The sequence below is a fragment of the Camelus dromedarius genome, chromosome 13 (assembly GCF_036321535.1).
Source record: "Camelus dromedarius isolate mCamDro1 chromosome 13, mCamDro1.pat, whole genome shotgun sequence".
NCBI lineage: Eukaryota > Metazoa > Chordata > Mammalia > Artiodactyla > Camelidae > Camelus > Camelus dromedarius.
Window position 1 is genome coordinate 57,415,860 of NC_087448.1, and position 17,593 is coordinate 57,433,452.

A 17,593-nucleotide genomic window follows, 5' to 3' on the forward strand; every position below is an offset into this window, starting at 1 on the left:
AAAGCATTATCAATGGTTTCCAGAGGACGTGAAAGAAATTAACTGCAAAGGGCATAAGAAGAGAACTTTTCTGGCGTGATGGGTATATTTTATTTTACATCATTTATCGTGCTGTTAATAACACAATGTTTGCATTTGTTGAAACTCATCCAGTTTTATACTTGAAATTGTGATGTTTTATAACATATAGATTACAGCTAAACAAGGGAGACAATAACAAAAGAAATATAAGCAAATTCAAATTCTGAGTATCATATATTTAATGGCAAAAACAAAAAGGGAAGAAAGAGAAGAAAAGGTTCTAAAATATATATGCCCTTTAATTTGGAGTTTGGTTTCTTATACAATACCACGCTGCCTCCTTTCTAAGAAATTCTCTCTATATATTCAGGTGAGAATATTCATTCTCAATTCTTTCCATGAGACACGAAAGAAGTGTGTGTGCATGCACACACTCTCCCATGGGAGTATTAGACTTAATCTTTAGAAGAATAATCTAATATACCTTACTCTCTTCCACTTAAGACAACATAAAAAATGAAAGCATCTGAGTGACTTCATTATATGAGATATTTGAAGTACTTGAAACTCTTAGCAATAAATTACTTGCACACACTTCACAACATGGCTGAGATCAAAACAGACTGAAGCACCAGATTCATTCATTAATTCTCTTTCAATAAAAATTTACAAAGGACTAATGCTGTCAGATAATGAATAAATGGCAAAAATCTACAGTATATTAAAGTACTGTAAGCATTATTGATCTTAAAGAAATTAGGTCAATTAGTAGTTCCTGAACTATAGTAGAGCTAGGGATAACAAAATAATTTCAGAATATGTGTACATAATCAAATGCTAAATTTTGTGGTATTTTTAAATGCTGTGAAAGGTACAAGTATCAACTGAGTGACTACTCTGTGCAGGCCCTGGGGTTACAAAAGTAAGCAGAAGTGAGATAGGATAGCCCTTGTCCTTGTGGGGCAGGAAGACAGGCTGACATTAACCAAATAAGCACATAGATTACTATGTAATTATATGTTACACTAAATGCTCTAAGGGCAAAAAATTTTTCTTTCTTTTGAAGATCAAAACAGAATCCTATGGTCCAGTTTTAACTAATGCAGATCACACCCACTGGTGAATCTCTTGCCCTGGTATTTTTCTTTTTCTAACTAAATCTCTGCATCCCATTAACACCCAGTCTTTCCTGATAGCACCAATGTTACCTGCATGAGTAAGTCTTCTCTAACCTCCACCAAAGGAGTCTCGCCCTTTTGTAATACGATAAGAGAGTAATAAAACAGTAAAACTCCTTGAGTACTTATTATCTCATTTAACCATTACAACCATGAGATACAGTTATTAATTACCATTTTAAAGACGAGGAAACTGAAGCTTAGAACAAGAGAGAATTAAGTTGCAATTCTAATTAGTTGCAAAGCCAGGAATCAAACCTGGGTCTACATTCTTTAATTAGTACAATTTTTTTTCTATTAAAACAAATTTTTTTAGAACATTTATTATTTTTTGTACTATGTATTTATTTGGGGGATAATTAGGTTTGTTTGTTTCTTTATTTTCATGGGACTGAAGCCAGGACCTTGTGCATGCTAAGCATGAGCTCTACCACTGAGCTATACACCACCCACACCTCCACCCTGATCAGTACATTTAAAATATTTACTTTAAATTTGAATTGAAAACACTAGAATGAATTCATGACATATTTTCTTCCAAGAAAAAAAAAATGTATTTGCTAACTCTGTCTATTGCAAAGGCCTGAAAACAATGACCAATTCAACAGCAATGATTACCTCTGACAACACCCAGGTTATGGTTTCCATATACCATTTCCGAATACACGGAACTTGATATGATTCCAGGTCTGGAGCAAAAACATACATAAACTTAGAACAAGCTGTCAAACTATAAAGTAAGGAAGTTTCCAAAGCTTTTAAAGCATAATTAATTTCTTTACCATCCCTTTTATTTCAGAAACTAAAAACTGACCCTCAAATTCTAATCTTTTGTCCTTCTCATCAAAATCCCCAAATTTTGGCTGGACACAAAGCCACCCAAGTAGAGATTACATTTTCTACTCCGCTTTGCAGTAAGTGTGGCCAGGTTCTAATTGATGCACTCTGGTTCAAACTGCCAAATACAAGTTTTAGGTCATGCTCATATTAGGAAGCTGCCTGCCCTCCACATTCTTTACTTCTTCCCATAGGCTGAAATTTAGTTGTAGTATTGAACCAGGATGTGTCGTAAAACCTGTGTCAACCATTCAAACAAACGCAAAGACACAGCAAAAAAGTAGAAAGAATCTGGGGGCCTAGACAACAACTTGGAGTAGAACCACCCTACCTCCCAGATCACTAGTCAGCTCTGGCTTTGATGTGAGAGAAAAAGGTAACTTTTAATTTTCTTAAGCCACTATTACTTTTGTCCCAATTACAGCATTTGAAGTAATAGTCTAGAAAACATATTCTTCCAGAAGCTTATCAGAATCCTTGAAAGTTCAACTAGATGCTTGTCAATTTGTTTTGCTTTGTGGCAATAAATACACGTTCGAAGAGGCACTGTATGCACGTTAAAGGCAGGAAAAGACAGGAAGCTAATGCTAAATGCCTTTGTGATTTAATAAATAGAAAGCTGGCAGCTCCAGGATCAAGTCCCATTCTGGTCCCAATTACTCAGATTTGCTTAGATAATGTAGATGGAAAAAAGTTTCAAATAATATTTTAACATTCTCAGTGAAACTGAGCATTTCTTTAACCTCAGTTCTCAAATATAGCCTTAGCTCTCATAATGAACAACAACAAAAAACCCCATATAACTAGTATCAGGCCCTTATAGATTCACTTCAGTTTCCCCCTTCCCAATACATGTAGGAATTATTCTAAAACTCAATATTTATTCCTTTATCTTCCTTTCTCTCCCTAAGATTTTATCCATGAACAACCATAATAATCCTCAGTTATTTTTCTGATTATTTTGAAGAACTGTTTAAAATCCAAGGATACTCAAACTGAAATTACCTGGTGGAAAAGATACATGAAAGAAATCTGCCTATCCTAGAATTTGCTGCTTGGGATTAGAGAAGAGCAATGCACTCTGTTACAGCATCTTTATATTTCTGCCTAGTATGAGAGTTTTACTTAAAAAGATGTACTAAATGTCACTATTTGTTCACAAGAAAAATGATTAACTTTATATGAATTTCATCTCAATAAAAAAACATACAAACCTCAGCAAAAACCAAGCCCTCTACCAACCCAGTTAAGAAAAACTCTAAGAAAGAATAAAGACAAAGATGGAAAAGAGAAAAATAAATAATGATGATGATGATGGTGATGACGATAACAGATCAACTCAAAAGTCTGACATACAAAAAGGACACAGAAAGGAAAAAAATGTCAAAGAAATAATTACATTTCTGAAACTTAAAGGATATGAGTTTCCAAACTGAAAGGGCCTGCCAGGAGCCCAGCACAAAGTCTACTGGCAGTAATAAGATGAGTAAGCAAGTAAGATAATGAACATAAACTGCGGTAACAGTGACAAGAAGAAAGTCCTAAAAGTGCAGAGAACAAAGTGCAACTAAATGCCTAAAAGCTTCACAGGAGGTAGCATTTCACCAGTGTCTCAACAAATGCTGAGTAGGTTTTGGGGAGAGAAAGGTGGGAAGAGACAGGAAACATTCCAGAATTACGGAATAGGCCCTGACAAATAAGACTTTCATGTACTCAGGGAACAATGGGGACAGTTCAGTGTTAGTGAAGCATTTAAAGTCAGTGTAAACCAAATAAACCATGGAAAAAGTTGAAATCAAATCATAATGGGCTTTTCATGCCCAGTTAGGGAGAACAGATATCCCACAGTAGGAAATAAGGGGAAAAGGGAAAATGCCTAAGTAGCATCAAAACTCAATCAGGACGATAAGGGTGAGTAGGGGTGGGCAAAGCGGTGATGGTCAAAAGATACAAACTTCCAGTTAAAAGAGAAGTAAGTCCCGGGGATGTCACATACAGCACGGTGACCACAGTTAATAATATTATATATTTGAAAGTTACTAATAAAGTAGGTATTAAAAGTTCTCATCACAAGAAAAGAATTTTCTTGTAAGTATAGTGATCAATGTTATGGTGATCATTTCACAATACACAAATATTAAATCACTGTGTTATATGCCTGAAACTAATACAATGTTATATGTCAATTATGTCTCAAAAAAAATACCTATCTATGTACACACACAACCCACCAAGAGCCACAGTGCTCAGCTTTTACTCATTTGAAGGCTTAAAAATTGAGAACCCTAAAGAGCTTTTAAATGGATTCTATTGATATTTGCTGTATCAAAAACTTAAAACAATAAAGTTTAAAAAAAAAAAAGATAAAGGCTAGCAAAACCAACCTTGGGAATCTGTTTATAGATGGAAATCCATATATACTGATGGATGAAGCCTGGGAATGAGTAACATGCCCAAAAAGAGTATGTCAAATAAAAAGGCAAAAAAAAAAAAAAATCTAAGATTAAACCAGTCACAAATGTTAAGGAAAAAACAAATAAACTAAAGCCAAGGATTAAAACAGAGCAGAAAGTGAAAGGAAAGCCAAGAGAGTATAAATCCAGAAGCCAAGAGAAACTTTAGTAAAGAGTGTTCAAAATAGTGCTGGCAAAACATCGTGAAAAAGAAAAATTAAAAACCAATAGTTGAATTTGGAAGACGAGGATGTTACTAGTGACTTCATTAGAGAGGTAGAATCAGAAGCCAGATTGTAATAGGCTAAGGAATGAAAAAGAGATAGAGAAGTGAAGGAGATAACAAACAACTTCTCAGTTTGCAGTGGAAGGAAATAAGGAAACCAAGGAAGTCACTAGAGAAGGAGATACGGTGTATGGAGGTAAAGATAGGAGTTTTTCCATCTGTTTTATTTCATTTCTTTAGAGTGGCTGAACCAGGGAGGCAGAGTTGTGTAACCATCATTACTATCTAATTTCAGAACATTTTCACACCTAAAAAAGAAACCCCACAGCCATTAGCATCTCTTACCCCTAACCTCTAGCAACCACTATTTCTGTTTCTATGGAATTGCCTATTCTAGACATTTCATGTAAATGGAATAATTAAGTCAGCAGCCTTTTGTTTCTGACTTCTTTCACTTAGCCTGTTTTCAAGGTTCATCCACATTGCAGTGTATGTCAGAACTTCAATCCTTCTTAAGGCTGAATAATATTCCATTGTTGGATATACCACAATTGTTTATCCATTCATCAGTTGATGGGCATTGTACTGTTTCTACTTTTTGGCTATTATAATGGTGATACAACATTTTTCACAGAAATGTTTTCACTTCTCTTGGGTACATATCAAGGAACAGAATTTTGGGGTCACAGGATAACTGTGTTTAACTTCTTGAGAACTGCCAAACTATTTTCCATAGCAACTATATCGCTTTCCATTTACACCAGCAAATGAGGGTCCCACTTCTCTACAATCTCATCAACATTATTATCCATCTTTTTTATTATAGCCACTATAGCAGGTATGAAATAGTATCTCATTACGGTTTGGTTTGCATTTCCCTAATGACTAATGATGGTTGTGAACATCTTTTCACATGCTTATTGGCCATCTGTATGTCTTCTTTGGAGAAATACCTTTTCAAATCCTTTGCCCACTTTTTACGTTGGGTTGTCTTTTTAGTTTTATGTTGTAAGAGTTCCTTTTATATTCTAGATATTAGATCCTTATCAGATATATATATAATTTACAAATATTTTCTTTTTACTACTGTCTTTTCTTGATAGTATTCTTTGAAGCACAAATGTTTTTAATTTTGATGAAGTCAAATTTATCTAATTTTCCTTTGGTTATGCTTCTGGTGTCATGTCTAAGAAACCATTGCCTAATTAAGCCAAGGTCATAAAGATTTACACCTCTGTTTTCTCTTCCAAAGAGTTTTAGCTCTCACATTTAGGCTGCCCACCTAATTCGATTTCATTTTTATATATGGAGTCAGGTAGGAGTCCAACTTCATTCTCTTCCATGTGGATATTAAGTTGTTCAGTACCATTGGTTGAAAAGATTATTCTTCCCCCAATTAAATTGTCTTACCTCCCTTTTTGAAAATCAACTGCCCATAAATACAAGGGTTTGTTTCTGGACTCTCAATTTTATACACTAATCTAAATGTCTATCCTTATGCAGTAAGGTACTGGGGTTTGTTTTGGGGTATTTGTGGGGGGGATTTTCTTTTTTAAATCCCACACTAGAGTGTAAAGAGCAATGGACTTGAAGTAAAAAGAAAAAACAATGGTCAAGTCCTAGCTCTGCCTGTTACTTGGGAATCAGCTATACTAAGACTCATTTTCCTCACTCTCACAGAATTAGGAATTGAGATGTGACATTATCTTGTAAACAAGAAAAGGTAACACAATTAAGTTTTGTACATATTTTCTTAATGATTACACTCAACTTCATAAATTTTGGCAGCCAAGAATAAAAGAAACACAGGAAGAATCTTTCATAATCTGTTTCTAAGAAACAGTGTCTAGCACATAGTAGGCCCTCAAAAAATATTTACTGAGTAAAATTAACTATTTTCCAATTGTTTTATCTCTATTTTCTATGATTTTTAAGATTATGAGAAAATAATTTATAAATATTAAAACATCATACTTCTTTCTTTAGTAATTATTTCCTTGGGAAAAAAAGCAAGTAAATTTCACTTAGGCTACTTCTAGCTTTTGAATATTATCCAATATTGCATAAGAGTATTCTCCTCATATGATATTTAATAAGGAATGGAAAACTAAGGAATTACTAAAGTCAAAGTGAAACCTATAAAATTTATAACAACTAGATTTTAATTGGTAGTTCCCACAGTTATATAGTTATAATGTATACCCTTTAAGTTAGGGGGAAAAACACCTTTTTTGGTTGTAGCAGCTTAAGATCAGTATTTATCCAGAGGAAAGAGCAATTACCTGGCAATCAGCAATATGTTTTACTCCAACAAATTTCAAAAGTAAGGTCTTTTAAATTTTTAAACAACTTTATTGAGATATAATTACCTACCATAAAATTCACCCATTTTAAAAAGCATCCAATTCAATTATTTTCAGTAAATTTACAATCATCACCACCATCTAGTTTTAGAACATTTCAACACCCTAAAAAGATCCCTCATGCCCATTTGCAGTCAGGCCCCAGTCCACTTCTAAGCAACAACTAACTTTTATGGACATTACATAAAAATGGAATCATACAACATTTAATATTTTGGAGGTTCATCTACACTGTAGCATGTCAGTAGTTCACTCATTTTTGTTGCTAAATGGTATTCCAAGTTTCTTTATTTTATGTCTAATATAACATGACCCACAAACAATTTGTCCCCTTTTATAAGGAAGTTTTAAAAAAAAGTTGCTAAAAATGTTTACTCCTTGTATATTCCACACTACTGCCACTATCTTTCTAAAATCCAAATCTCGTTATCTTTTCCTCTACTAAAATCTCTTCAATAGTTACCATGAACTTACGAGGCCAAGTCCAAGTTCCTTGACAGAGCACACACTATGGGCCATGCCCATCTGTCCAGTCTCATTTTCCGCTGCTTCCTTCTTGAATATTCTGCCAACAATCAGCACTGAGGTATATGTGGTTCTTCCATGCTCTCTATCACCTTTATGGCTTTGAACTCATCTACTTTCCAAACTTGCATTAATTTTTCAAAGTCCAACTTGAGAGATCATTTTCCAGCACCAGCCTCATTTCCTCAGCAGCTTGTTCTGTAATCATTTTATTTCTTACACCTGCCACAACTGTTTACCTATCTCTCTTACCAGACTCATCTTAGCACCTACCCTTGTGTCTGAACAACAATTAAGTACCTGTTCAATTAAACTGAATACATTCTGACTACTAATATTCTTCTGCTCATTTCATTAAAAAGATAAGCTGTACTCTGACACTGATGGTGAAAAGCCCTAACAGATGTAGGTATAACACAACTGTAGGTCTAAGGCATGGTCTGTACACAACAGGGTATACTCTAGGGGTCAGCTATGACCCTCCAGCAAAATCCAGCACAGTTTGTTTCGGTAAATAAAATTTTATTAAAGACAGCCACACTCATTTGTTTAACTTTTTCAATTTAACCCTACAGCAGTGGAACTGAGAAGTTCCAGGAGAGGCCATATAAGCTGAAAAGCCTAGAAAAATATTTACTATCTGGCCCTTTAAAAAGTTTGCCAACCCAAGATACATCACAATGCATGGGGGTGGCAAGGGTGGATATCAGGACTTCCTTCATATATTTTTTTTTTTATCTCATCTTTTAAAATTTATATTTTTGTGTGTTTTCTAATATTAAAACAGTAGTGATATACGTAATTTCTAAATGCAGAAATATACATACATGGATAGTGGTTACCCATATTATTTTTTACTAATATAAAGGACTCAATTAAAAAAAATGTTTTTTAAACAAAAAATCCTAGCAAGTCTTAAGACAAACAAGTTTTAGAGTTTATTTGAAAAATTAGCAATCCAGATTATATAATAATCTTGTAGTAACCTTTAATGAAAAAGAATATGAAAATGATTATGTGTTGGTATATGCATGACTGGGACATTGTGCTGTACATCAGAAATTGACACACTGTAATTCAATTTAAAAAAAAATATATTGTATGAACAATTAGGTTCTGTAAGTGCTTCAAAGCACAGAGAAAGAGGCCTAGAATTAAACCTTTTCCAAACACAAATGCTCAAAACATCTTTAAGAATCTTCCTATGGGGCTAAATATGTTATTCAAATGATTCAGGTAGTACTAATATTCTTCAAATTGAATTCAATAAAATATGAGTTACATAAATCCAAACTGCTTCAAAGGTGGCTATGTTTTTTTTTAAATCACTATAACAGGCAAATCAACTGCCAATATGTCCTTCTAAATCCTGAAGCCCAATTGCCTGATATACCATCAATATATGATAAACATATAAACTAAGAGCATGAATATCTCACTAAATTTTTTTAATGTGTCTGTATTTTAACATAATGCAATTTTGTAACTAAAGTGTGCCTTAGTTGTTTATAGTAAGCTGTTTCCATTTAAGGCAACAGATACTAATCTAAGGTTCTGAAGGGCCCAGGAAATACCACAATCCTCCCTTTATAGATCTTAAGGTTAGGAGGGTGGCTTCTAATAACTCAAAAATTGGGGTCTCATCATCATCATCAATAAATTTATAAACTAAAGTTAATTTACCAATCAAACCTGGATTTGACAGGTTAGGGTTGTTGTCATTCTATGTTGAATCATACTCTCCAACAAATAGTCACAGCCCCCAGAGAGAACTACACTCTACTCTGCTCACCTTTAAGGCTTTTTCTGAGGCCTTCCGAGATGACTAGCATCAGACTTTTGAGGAAGGCTAGCCATTAGACAAGGCTTTTCCCCACGATCTGACTGCTTGAAGTGACATCCAGGATCAGGTCGATCCTGTATCCAGGAATCATGACCCTCCCTGAGGCACCAGTCATCATGAGACAGTCAGTGCACTTTGGCACTTCTTGAAAACCACTGGGCTGCTCCTTTAGCTGAAAGGAAAAAAAACATCAAAACCACAACAAACAAAACAAAGGGGGAAAAATCAGTAATTCAACCTGAAAAGACAGAGCGTGGGGAAAAATATACCAAAAACAGCCTTGTCTAGATCAAAATGTAGCCTTGCCTTGATTAAAGATCATAGTTTCAATATCGTTCCAGTCACTGCACAACATTTATTCCTAATAGATAAAGCTGAAATTTTTTTTTTAAATCTACTATATTACATCTGAAGAGAACAATTCAAAGTGGATGTTATGCAAAATAACTATTTATGGAACACAGCTAAATAACATAATGAGGGTATCCATAAAAGACTAACAGCGTAGGGTGTAGGTGAGTGTGCCTCATCAGGAGCCATGTATTCAGCTGTTTCATGCTCTCAAATTGTAAGCTGTCTTAGAGAGGCATGAAATACACCTAACAGGCTGACTCGAACCCGAGTTTAATTGGCAGAAAACTGTCAATGCAGTCAAAGCCAATCTACTACTGTTCTTAAATTATATACTCATGAACAGGAAAGGAATTAAGCCTACGTCCTCTTTAAGTGACTTGACACTACTACAGGATATACTCCCCGCACACAGTACTCTTGTCCTAGCAGTCTGAATTCAATGTTCATGCTTGCTTAAAATAAGCATTTTAATATGTTCACACTATGCTCTTAACCAAAAACAAAAACCTTAAAAATCTGACAAATAATACGATGACTTAACATTTATTTATTCAACATGCTTCAAAATAAAAATTCTATCAAAATCCAGAGATTCTGTTTATTTAAACTCTATTTTTAAATACAAAACACTTTTCCTAAGACATAATGAAAAAGGTAAGAAAACGTCTTTAAGGTGATTATTTAAAGGTGGACTCTTAACTCCTTTAATACATTAGTGCCCTAAACACAGTAATACCTTACCAAACAATTATTTTATATTTCTTTCTACTACTTATCTAATATCCCCATTTCAGTTAACACTACCAACATCAACACAGATTCTCAAGCTGGAAACCTCAAATACTACTAGACCATGACTTTCTTTTTTTTTTGGTTTGTTTTGATTTGTCTGAGAATATAATTAAAGCTACAGACCTCTGTCCCCCAGAAAAATGTACACACAACTAGACAATGTCTGGATAAGATTTCAGGGAACTCACAGAACCCTCTGAAGCCCAAGCCTGGACCCTGGGTTCAGAACTTCTGTCAAACACTTTGTTCTTTTCTTCTCCCTTACGATCTTCAGGACCCGCCTAGCATACCTATTGAATCTCAGATTTCTGCCTTCCTATCCAGCACTGACTTAGTTTTAGCACATCCCATGTTTTTCCTGGGTTGTTGCATGTAGTATGCTAATTCTTCACAGTTTACTATCCTTCAAATCTATCTTCTTTCATATTGCTGGCAGAGTAAGCTTACTAAAATGCATATCCGATCATGTGACTCACCTGCTTAACATCTTCAATACCTCATCTGCAAACGTCAACAGAATAATGTCCAGTCCCCTTAGGGTGGTATCATCTGGCCTCTACCCACATTTCAAGCATCCACTCCTCTTACCATCCACTACACTTACCATAGTCATATAATTTATAGCTTCCAATACACTGTTTTCATGCCATCATGTTTTTATACAGTTTCCTCTTCCTGAAATGTCACAGCTCAATTCCTTACTCAATTCCTTAAAACTTAGCTTCTCTCTTTATTTCTGCCACAAGATTTATCTCAAGAGTGTTAAAATGCTTATTCAATTTCCCATCCTCAGAGACCATATGTTTCCCAAGGGCAAAGCCTTGCTAATTTGATCTTTGTGTCTGTACTACCCAGAATATAGCCATAGTACTAAATATAAACGTATAATATGTCATTATTCTTGTATGCAACCAAAGTCACTATGCATCACAAGAAAAATCATGGCTGAATTAATCTAAAATATACTTTAAGCATTCAAAATTGGAACAATTCATTATGGAAGGGTATTTTAGCAGCAACTCCCTTGGAAGCAAAAATTAAGTGTAACTATCACTGATTCTTTATATTTTCATATATATTTTAATAATGCTAGTTATGAATATCCAAGTCAGGGATTAAGGTGTAATAAGGGTAACACAATACTATGGAGTCCTTTGGATAAAAACTCCTAAGCCAGATATAACAGGCACATGACAGATAACATAAATTAATTACTCCCTCCTCTGTACCCTCTCCTCCTCTACCCCATCTCATTCTCAGGGTCTGAGAGTCCTTCTCAATACAGCACCCCACATGCAGATTGACTAGTTTTGACTACAGTCGGCACAGAAGTTAATATTTCAGAGCTATCCAACAACTGATACTAAGCCATATCAAACACAACACAGAAAATTCACAGATGACCTATTTCATATCCCCTGGAAACCCATTCCCAAGTTTAACAATTTTAAGGTCAAGAATTGATTTTTATGTTAAACAAAACATAAGGTTGACCTTGTATTAAGTTGTTCATTTTTACGTCTTTTTTGTAGTTTAAAAATATATACATTTGTAGTTAAGCTGTGTTCTAAAACTACAAATTCCAAATTTGATTGTGCATCAGAACCAACTGGAATACTTTCAAACATACAGATTCCCAGGTCCCTGCCCAAATCAACTAACCCAAAATTTCCAGAATTACAGCTAAAGCATGTATATTTTATAAAACACCCAGGTGATTTTGATGTAGCCATTTGAAAACTACTTTTCTAAATATCACAGGCATTTATATATGAAAGAGCTAGAATCAGAAGAGCAACAGAAACATCTCTAAATGAAATTTTCCTTACATTTCCTTACATCTTATTGCTTACTGATACTGACAGGCTAATAAACACAAGGTAAAGTTGTTTCACCTTCTGATAAAAACTATTTTGATACATCTTACCAGAGGATTCTAGACAATAAATTAGTAACTGCAGCCACACAGCTTCACTAAAGAGGGATCAACCAGCATTTCTTTTTATTCTACTGTAGTGTTTGTCTAGAGGCAATCCTTAAGAGTTTTTCTTTGCAAATGACCTTAAAAAAAGGTATATTCAAAAAGAGTACTGCAAATGTGAATTGCTATAGGTATTAAATTGAAATACATCATCTTTTAATTACACATTTTATTATAATTACATGTTTTCAAATACTGACAATTGCAGATACACACATTTCTACAGCATATCAGAAGTAATAAAACCAGGGGCTGAGAGAACAGAGCCAAAGATACAGGTAAAAAAGAAAACTCAAATGATCTACACCCAACAAATTCTAATTAAATGTTCTTGGAAAGTTGAATTGATAGATTAACATACACAATAATGTTATACACATGTTTAGAACACTCGAATCACAAATGAATGGGGAGCGTACAGCTCAAGGGATAGAGCATATATGCCTAGCATACACAGGGTCCTGGGTTCATTTCCCAGTACCTCCTCTAAAAAAATAAATAAAAAGTCAAACCTGATCATCTCCCCCATAAAAAAAATTTAAAAAATTAAAAAATAAGTAAGACAAGAGCTAATCTTGACAGTGCTACTGAGCCCCCAGTAATACTGATATGAAGAGGCACCACTACTAAGGGATAAACATGAAAACTCAGAAATGCATTACACAGATCTGTTTAATACATTCTGTCATACTTCCATGACAGTCCTCAAGATTCCTTAGAGGTCTTTTTAATAAATAAAAAATAAAGAAAATGTCCCCCCAAATTCTAAGTGTACTGGGAAACAACTATTTAAAATATCTGTTTAAAAATCTTTACTGACACGATTAAAATAGGTTTGACAGCTTTTGGCACATATTTTTAGTGAAATAACATTTCTGGAGGGCGAGATGTGTTTTCGGAATTATTTCAGATACTAGAAACAGATTTAAAATTCTGGACTGTCTTTTAATCAGTACAAATCATGAAGAGTTAAATATAAACTGTAATTATAGATCCTAATTATAGACTACCCTTATGAAAGGTAAAACTATTTACATTGCCCAGAGCAACCCAGAAAAACCACCAATACCGATCCACATCTCAAAGACAGATGGGATCTCTGCATCAACTTCTGAGAATCGACAAGTTGAAAGATAAGATCCCAATCTACAGCCACTTGAACACATAGTTGAGGTTACTCACATATTCTCCTTCTACAAACACAAGCCCTTTCTGAACATCTGCCAAGAAGTTATAAAAGTAGTTGTCCTGGTTTGCCTTAAAAAGCTGGGAAAGCTCAGAAGAAGGCAAAGCTTTTAATGTCAAAAGCCAACAGGTTTTCTTGACTGCAAATATCTTCTCTAAAATGTTAGCCTCCAAGTCAAGCATAACATTGATAAAGAGATACAGAAAGAGTCTTCAGCAAATCTCAATATTTGAAAGATAACACTACTATTAGCACTTTCAAGGAAGAAAAAAATAACTGCTACACGATCCTGGAATGTCATTCATCACCAAGAAGGTACTGGCAGGATTTCTTCTGGCTACTTTATTGAGCAATATAGTTAGCCATGTGTTCCAGGAACCATAGCACAGAATAGTTTTCTATTGCAAAAGAGTACGAGAGAAAGTCTTTGCAGGCAATAAAAACCAGAAAAAATTTTTTCGATAATTCTAATTATAAATTGTGATTCTACCAAAGCATGACACAGAACATGACGAATGGTACTGTGATTATCTGGCCACAAATATGCTTAACAACATCAAAGATTACTACTATAGGAGTAAGAAATATACATTTCTTGTGTAGCAGAATTCAAAGTCCATCTAACTCGTACCTCATGAGTAAAAATACTCCAAACAACCAGTTTTATCAAATAGCTACATTTAAAAAGGGAAAAAAAAAAAAATACATAGATACTCTTCCATCATAAGCCCTCCAGGGTCGTCCAAAAACACTAAACTAGAAACACACTCATGAACAACTCAAACAATGGCCTGGACTTTTATTAAATGAAGCCAAAAAAGGTAATTAAAATCATAAATTAAGGTAAAATGACTGTAGCCAGCTCAGAATTTGTGTCCGTAATACAAAGCTGTTTCTCTTCTAACTCCTAATACACTGCTAAACGATGAGCCACCACAGAGGAAATGGTATCCCTGTATTATTTTGACAAACAAGCTATGAGAAATGAGATCATTCTGGCCTGTACAAACTTAGCCAAGTCAAGAGGCACTACGGCACCAAGTTTTTCCATTTACTGTTTTCTAGGCTCAAAACAACTTTGCACCAGGTTTCTTTATAACTTTTACAGATACAAGCTATGAGCCACATCGTATACCAGATCATCCACAAGATCCTTGAATTTAATCAAAATTTTTAAAAGACTAAAAATTCACATTACACAGGACTTGGCACACGCACAAGACAGGTTAATATTAACCCTCCCCTCCCTCTTTAGTGCTCAAATACACTTAGTGTGTATCTGTATTTTATCATTCATAAAACCACTTAATAGGCGATCCCCCTATTCCATTAGACTATGTGTGAACTTGAGAACCAGAAATCCACCCTATTCATCTTTGTTATCTTCACTGCCTAAAAATACCCTGGTCATAATAGTCATTCAGGGGACACTGAGTGAATAAGAATATAATACCTATGTCACAACTATATAGAAAGCTGAAAATAGACCAATAGGAAATCAGGTAAATAGAACATAAATTTCAACAACACACAAAAACAGAAACAAACAGAAAAGTAGTAGATAACAGGGAAAAAGCACTGGTCTTTAAGGGCTGGGATGTCTTTGGAATTTAGATCAATTCTAATCCAGATTTGGCAATAATAAATGTTATAACCTTGAGCAAATCACTTAGCCTCCCTGGATCTTAATTCCCTCACTTGTAAAATAAAAAGTAATGCCAGATGAGTTCTGTTTCCTTATATGTCATAAGGATGATTTCAAAGCAGGAGGAACACTTACATCTGAAAAATAGCACTATCAGAACAGACAAATATACCATGTGAGATAACTCTTGAGCAAAGGGTATTATACGGGTGGGAGGCACAACTCCATAAACAGTAACAGGTCACATCAAAAGCAGCCAGAGCCAACTAAGAATTATACACACATACCTAATGTGGAAATTACCAACACAATCACTCATTCAATAAATCTTAAAATAAGAATCAGAATCAAAGGCAAAGGTTAAGAGAACCGAAGAGAAAGAGACATAAAGGCAAAATTCTGTTTATTCCCGACTATAAATTATGACAATATAACTCATATGTACCACACATGTGCACAGACACACACTCACACACACACACACACACGAGAGCAAGCCAAAAAGCATCCTTATGCTTTTTATAAATTGATAAGGCTCCTCAAAATGAATCACATAATTATTTGAGCTAGAAGAGACCAGTATTTCACAACATTTTAGCAAAAATTAAGCTTCCAGAATATACACATGTAGGGCACATTTTCTGGCCCACAAAATGAGTTCTGTCGGCACATTAAGAACCAAACATGCAGAGGATCAAAGATATTCCTAAACTTGAAACTCAAAACAACTCACAGACCTATGTTCCAACTGCATATCCAAAATAAACCTTTGCCTTAAAACAAATGAATATTCCGCCTCAGGAAAGTAGTAGTAATCAATTTTGATCTTGATGACTGCCAGACTCATTACAATAGTATCTATAATCAATATATTTTTTAATGTAAGCTCTGTTCTCAGTACTGTACTAAATATTGTAGTAGATAAAAGAGAACTAAAAGGTAAGATCCCAGCCCACAGGAAAATCTTTTCAACCTTACTAGCAAGGAGTTTTAGGTTCTTAGGAACATATAGTTCTATTTCTCCAACATCCTTCCCAAGGACTTAGGAAGACAGGTAAGCAATTAAAACATCCATCTATATTTCAAGATGGGGTTTGAAAGCTAGAAGAGGTCCTACAAAACAAACATTACAAAGTAGATCCAGATATATGGAAACAAAATATCTTGTACCCCAAAGGGCATTTCTACAAAGGAGGCAAGAAAGAACATCTTGAATGGATAATCTCACATGCAGGAATATTTCACAAAAGAACAGAAATACCTTTTCAACCATAACTACAAATCAAAGTCATTAGTATTTCTGACTTGGTTATCAATACTGCAATCTTTCTCTCACTCAAGTTTTTCAAAAGCAAGGTAAAGTGGAAAAAATCAACTTGAGAGCTTCAAATTTAAAATAAAGCAATATTTTTATTGCTTATTCATGTGTATTATATAATCAATGTCCATCTGTTCCTGCTAGTGGCAGGCTATAACTGGCTATGCATTTCAACTAAGGTCAAAAAAGCCCCAAAACTGACTAAGTTCAGCTATGGAGCATTCCAAGGCTACTAATTATATCTAGACTACAGATTATTTAATTATGAATTTTAATCTACCCAATTTTTCAACTGTTTCTCCATGAATTATATCCTAAATTCCCTTTAACATCAACTGTTCACACAAAACAACTCTGGCTCTCTTCCCCCAAGTGAAGATCAGGAAGCCCAATTCTTTACCAGGTCCAATGCTTCACAATACAACTATACAATGTTCTTTTCTACCAAGCACTTTCATATACATTATTTCATTTCAGCCTTCCAACAACCCTATGAGGTAAAGAAAGAATTATCATCATTTCATGGACAAGGATAGAGATTCAGGGAAGTTAAATAACTGCTACCAAGTTCACTACTAGAAAGTAGTTGAACAAAGACTAGAACCTACAAGTCTGACTCCATACCCAATTTGCATTCCAAATTGTCACAATGAAAGTATTTCTAAAAACAACTGAACTACACTTTTCTTACTTAATCAAATCCTTCGTAAATCAAGTGAGAATTAAAATTAAGTTTCTAAATCAAATATAAGCAGTAAAGAGAGTAGACTAAACCATCTCCTTTCTATATCAATATATTTTAATAAACAAATATAACGTTCAAGAGTAGTTCAAATACCATAGTAAAAGACATTTAAAGTTAAAATAAATC

The 17,593-nt window shown here is 34.4% G+C and overlaps 1 protein-coding gene across 5 annotated transcripts in view; it reads right to left on the minus strand.

The window, feature by feature from the left end:
- Positions 1–17,593, minus strand: part of INTS6 (integrator complex subunit 6) — an 82,195-nt gene that overhangs the window by 43,265 nt on the left and 21,337 nt on the right. Inside the window, exon 1 of one of the 5 annotated variants that reach the window (XM_031465968.2) lies at positions 9,396–9,535. The exons of the other annotated variants lie outside the window; for them this stretch is intronic. The gene's annotated coding sequence lies outside the window, so the exon portion shown is untranslated. Of the gene's footprint in view, positions 1–9,395; positions 9,536–17,593 lie in introns of those variants that run through there. 5 annotated transcript variants of the gene reach the window in all.